This window comes from Hylobates moloch, unplaced genomic scaffold (assembly GCF_009828535.3).
Source record: "Hylobates moloch isolate HMO894 unplaced genomic scaffold, HMol_V3 SCAFFOLD_7, whole genome shotgun sequence".
Classification (NCBI taxonomy): Eukaryota; Metazoa; Chordata; class Mammalia; order Primates; family Hylobatidae; genus Hylobates; species Hylobates moloch.
This window is the reverse complement of record NW_026652282.1, coordinates 83,505,101-83,511,100: the sequence shown is the minus strand read 5'-3', so window position 1 is coordinate 83,511,100 and position 6,000 is coordinate 83,505,101. Positions and strand designations below refer to the sequence as shown.

Below are 6,000 nucleotides of genomic sequence, written 5' to 3'. Positions count from 1 at the left end.
AACCTGGGAGGCGGAGCTTGCACTGAGCCGAGATCACGCCACTGCACTCCAGCCTGGGTGACAGAGCAAGACTCCGTCTCAAAAAATAAAAAAAAATTAAAAAAAAAAGAAGTTTAGTAATGTAACAAGGTTGTAACTCAATGGTGATCATTCTGTATCATTTTTCCCTATATGTGATATACCCTTGATGAGTTCTTTCTTCATTGCTGGAAAATTTTTCTGTATCGTATCTCTGAACTCTTTTTCTTTCTGTTTTATTAGTTAAGTTCTCCACCTCAGAGATACTGGATTTTCTTATCCTCTATTTTTGTCATTTTCTTTTACTAGCGAATGGAATAGGAAAAATGGTGAAAGCGATTAACTGTGATTAGCCCAACCCATTCCTCCATGCTATTAATTTGATTTTCAGTTTATTTACCTCCCCTCCCCCCTTTCCCCTCCCTTCCTTACTTTTTGCTGCTTCTAATTTAATTATTTGAGTAAATTATCTTATTTAGGTTTTGATTTGTTCTTTGCTCTAATCTTCTTTCTCTTATTTTGTTTTATCATCTTGTATTTGAATTCTTGCACTTTATTGAATTTATATTATTAATTCCCCTGTAGTGTAAAGCACTCACATGAAACCTACTTGTTTTCCTAGGGTTAAATTCTTCTCCAGACTCGGTTCTTCATCCATCTTGCAAATTGTTTTCATTTCTCTCCACTCCATGGCTATTTATATATCTGCCAGACTATTATTTCATTTTACTCAACTTTAATATGGGAAGTTTTGTCTGTATCTTTTGTTTCCTCTGATACAGTATATGTGAGTTCTTCTTCTCACCTTAACTTGAAACAATTTATCTTTTCCCCATTCCCAGCTATACTTTAGTTTAAGGACTGAATATTGCTTTTTATATTTCTTTCCTTGTAACCTGAAGGGGTAGGTGCAGAAGGCAACTTGGGGTCCTGAGTTTTGGTCTCATGAAATTCTCTTAAATGTCCTGGTTCAGGGCTTACCTGTCCCAGATCTGGGTTAATCCCCTAGCTCATACCAGTGCCCTGGGAGATGACATTTTGCATTAGTCTTGTCTGTCTTTGTTGAGGTTCTACAGTGGTACCTGGGGCTATAAATCTTGAGGTCTTCCGTTTTTCTTGACTACTCACTCACTTAATCTGCAAGTTGCTACATTGGAAAGGATTAGTTAAGGAGCTTTGCTGAATTAAATCTTCTGTTTTCTTAGGCACGATTTTTGAAATCTGTGACTTGAGGCTTTATTTTTGACTCATTTGGTTGTGGCGGTGAATTTTTACCTTTTGTATGGTGTGTGTGTGTGTTTTTTTCCCCTAACTTTCACTCACCCAGAGGGAAATGACTTTATCATGTTTCATATGATTGTTGCAAAACAGTATAGAAATGTATAAAGTAAGTCCTCCAGTAACCTCACTGCTTCTTCCCCAGATAATTATTGTTAATAGTTGTGAATAGTTTTGGCATATGGACTACCAAACTGTCTAAATATACATATATGGGTTGGGTTCCTAAGTTTTTACTTTCTTTTTTTTAAAGGATGATACTGTATACATGTTAAGTGAAAAAAAGTGAAAGAAAAAGAACTTTAAAAACTGAATAATGCAGACAATCCCATAGAAAATGCACAAAAAATTTGAACAGACATTTCACCAAAGACAATATAGAGATGTCAGATAAGCACATGAAAAGATGCTCAACATCTTTAGTCGTTAAATAAATTTGACCTAAAAATCACAATAAGATACTACTACATACCCATTAGAATGACTAAAATTAAAAAGACTGACCATGCCAATTGTTGGTGAGGATGTAAAACAACTGGATTTTAAAAAAAATTTCTTTTCTACATTTCCTCCTTGCTATTATAAACAACTAGCATTCTTATACACTGCTGGTGGGAATGTACAATGGCATAGCTACTTTGAAAAGCAATTTGGCAGTATTTTAAAAAGTTCATTGTGCACCTACCTTGTGATTAAGTCATTTCATTCCTGGGTACTTACTCAAGAGAAAGGAAAACGTATGTTTGTACAAAGACTTCTACGTGAATGTTCATAGCAGCTTTATTTGTAATAGCCCAACCCTGGAAATAACCCAAATGCCCATCAGCAGGTGAATGGATCAACTGATTTGTTTATACGATGGAATACTACTCAGCAATGGAAAGAAATGAACTATTGATACACGCAACAACATGAATGAATCTCAAAATAATCATGCTGAGTGACAGAAGCCAAGCAGTAAAGAGTACATACTGTATGGTTCTGTTTGTATAAAAATCTAGAAAATACAAACTAGAAAGCAGTGACAGAAAGCAGATCAACACTTACAGGAAGGGCGGGAGGGATTAGAAAGGGGCAGGAGGAAACCTTTGGGAGTGAAAGATATGTTCATTAACTTAATTGTGATAGTTTCGCAGATGTCTACATTTGTCAAAATGTCACGTTGCACACTTGAACATGTGCAGATTATTTATGTCAGTTATTACTCAAAGCATAAAAGAAAAAAATCGTAGAAAGATACAGCATGAACATCTTTCTGTGTCAGCACCAAGGATCTGTTTCATTCTTTTGACATCTGTATGATGTTTCATTGTATATATGGACTGTGATTTTTATCTACACAGCCTTGGGTGGGTGACTCATCTGTTCCAGGTGATGAGGCCCCCTTTTTTCTTTGTGGATTAAGGATAAGAATGGCTTTTATTTGCTGAACCTGATTAACACATCTGACATCATCAGTCAGAATGTAATTTCTGAAACCTACTGCTTCTGGTTGTCTGTGATCTCTTGTCTCATTGGACCCAGAAGACTCTTATTTATTCTAAACATGAAAACAGATTAAGTGACCATAAATGATCTTTCCCATGAAATTATGGAGCCTCAGAGATAATTTAATTCAACCACCCTATTTTTGCAGAAAAGAAAGCAGGATAAGTGATTTACCTGAGATCATACAGATAGTTAGAGCCCAGGGCTCCCATCTCTTAGTCTATTTTTTACTGCACAGATGTCAAATAATTGCTTTTTTGCCCTTGGGTTGTTTGTATTAGCTCTGGATTGGTATGTATTAATCTTTAGGAAAAGCAAAAACCACTCTCCATGGGCCATTGTTAAAACTACCTCTCTGGAGGAATGGTTCTGCTTGGGTTTTTTTGGCGGCGGTGGGGGTGGGGACAAAAGGGGAAAAAGGACAATTCTAAAGTAAAAAATGAAATCAAGCCCCCCTGCTATGTCTTGTACTATACAGCTAATACAGCTTTCAAGGAATGACCGACATTTCACCTCTTGCAAGTACTAGAATTTCAGCCTGGCTGTCTGTTTTCACAGAACTCTCAAACATCATGTGACAACTTGGAGAGTTTATTCTTTACTGGCTAAGACATTATAGATTTTGGTTAACTCATTCTTTGTGCATCTATTTGTTTGTTTGACAAATACCTATGAATGCCTACTATGTGCCAGGCATTGTTTTAGACCCTGAGATACACTGGTGAATACAAGGCCTCTTGTTTGTGGGGCTTAGATTTCTGGGGTGGGAAATAAAAATAGTCAAGTAAATGTATGGCATATCAGATGTTGACAAGTGCTGTGGAGAAAATGAAGTAGACCAAAGGTATAGGGAGTGCCAGGAATGAATGTGTGTACATATACTGTTTTCTTTAGGATAGCCAGGGCAAGTCTTAACAGCAAGGTAACATTTGAGCAAAGATATGAAGCAAATGAGGGAGCAAACCCTTAGGGTATCTGGGGGAAGAGCATGTAGATAGAGAAAGAAGGACGTGTAAAGACGCTAGGGTGAGTTTTTGTTTGGCACTTTTGAGTAATCTGAAACTGAGTGAGCAAGGGAGGCTGAGGAAGGAGTTGAGGACAGAGATGGGATGAGAAGCATATCATGTTAAGACTTTGGTAGCACTTGTAAGCATTCTGTCTTTTACTCCAAGTAAGAAGGATGGCCGTGAGGGGCACAGCCTTATTTTGTCTTCTTTTTAAAAATGGAGATAAAATTGACATAACATAAAATCATTTTACCAATTTTAAAGTATAAAGTTCTGTGATTGTTAGTACTTTCAGAATGTTGTGCAACCATCACCACGATCTAATTTCAGAACATTTTCACCATCCCAAATAGAAACCCGATAGCCATTAAGTAGTCACCTCCATTTACCCCAGCCCCTAATCTGCTTTCTGTCTTGATAGATTTGCCTAATCTAGACATTTCATATAAATGCAGTCATGCAATATGTGTCCTTTTTTGTTTGGCTTATTTCAATTAGCATAATGATTTCAAAGTTCATGTTGCAGCATGTATCAGAATTTCATTGTCTTATTGATGAATAATCCGTTATGTGAATATACCACATTTCGTTTGTCTAGTCATGCATTGATGGACATTTAGGGTGTTTTCACCTTTTGGATATTAGGAATAATGCTGCTACGAACATTCATGTAACATTTTTGTGTGGACATATATTGTTTAGTTCTGTTGGGTAGGTACCCAGGAGTGGAATTGCTGGGTCATATGATAGTTCTATGCCTGATTTACATTTTAAAAGCTCATTTTGGCTGTTGAGGGAAAGCCAAAGCCAAGGGAAGAAGCAGGATTAGTTAGGAGGCTACTGCAACCATCCAAGAGCTACATGATGGTGGTTTGGACCAGAGTAATGGCAGTGGAGGCAGTGAGAATGGATCAGAGTCTAGGTATACATTGAAGAGGATTTGCTGACAGATTTGATTTGTATTGTGAGAAAAAGAGGAGTAACTGATGATTCTTAGCGTTTTTGACTTGAGAAATGAAAGGGAATTGCCATTTGATGAGACAGAGTTGAAGAGCAGTTTTGGGGGAAGATTAGGGCTTTGGTTTTGGGCTTGCTGTGTTTGAGACATCCACGTGGAGACATTGAGTAGGCCATTGGAAAAACAAGTCTGGAGTTTGAGTAAGAGATAAATTTGAGGCTGGGCATGATGGCTCATGCCTGTAATCCCAACACTTTGGGAGGCTGAGGCGGATGGATCATCTGAGGTCAGGAGCTCAAGACCAGCCTGGCCGACATGGTGAAACCCTGTCTCTACTAAAAATACAAAAATTAGCCAGCCATGGTGGCACAAACCTGTAATCCCAGCTACTCAAGAGGCTGAGGCAGGAGATCGCTTGAACCCAGGAGGTGGAGGTTGTAGTGAGCCGAGATTGTGCCACTGCACTCCAGCCTGGGTGACAGAGACTCCATCTCAAAAAACATAAAAAAAAATATATATATATTTCAGTTATTAGTTTATTGAGGATATTTAAAGCCATGAGACTAGATGAGATCATTTAGGGATAATTCTAGATAGAGAGGAGGAGCAGCCCCAGGAAGAAGTTTGGACATAATCTAAATATTAGAGGTCTACGGAAGGAGGAAGGACTAGCAAAGGAGACTGAGAAGCAGCAGCCAGTGAGGTTGGAGGAGGAAACCAGGGGAGTGTGGTGTCCAGGGAGCCAAGGGAAGTTATTTGAGATATTTGAGGAAGAATGGATTTTTTTCCCCTTTTCCTGCTGCTCTCACTAATTCTTTGAGGTAAGGGGCTGAGGAATGGTATCCTTCCCTTGAAAGATGAGAACTGGTGTTTTGAATGCCCAGAGTCATCCTTCATTAAGGCGATTAAGCTAAAAAAAAAAAAAGAATTCTGGTCACCTGAATACTGTCTTCTAGACATACTGCTTATTTATGGATATATCTCAGTCCCACTGAGGGCATTTATTCAATAATTCAGTCAATAAAAATACTTGAGTGCGTACTCTATGCTAGTCTCTCTTCAAGGCACTGGGAACACATCAGTAAATAAGATATGTGGTCACTGATCTTATGGAACTTTGTCGAATGGAGGAGAAAGACATTAAATAATTTGTTTAAATTATTGGATCAGTTAAATAATTTGTTTAAAATACATACATAGTTACATATGTGGTGACCGTTACTAGGAAATCAGGATGCTATGGGAGCGCAG

The 6,000-nt window shown here is 38.0% G+C and overlaps 1 protein-coding gene across 4 annotated transcripts in view; it reads left to right on the top strand.

Moving 5' to 3' along the window:
• Window positions 1-6,000, top strand: part of SYTL4 (synaptotagmin like 4) — a 54,992-nt gene that overhangs the window by 31,888 nt on the left and 17,104 nt on the right. The gene's annotated exons all lie outside the window — the stretch shown is intronic.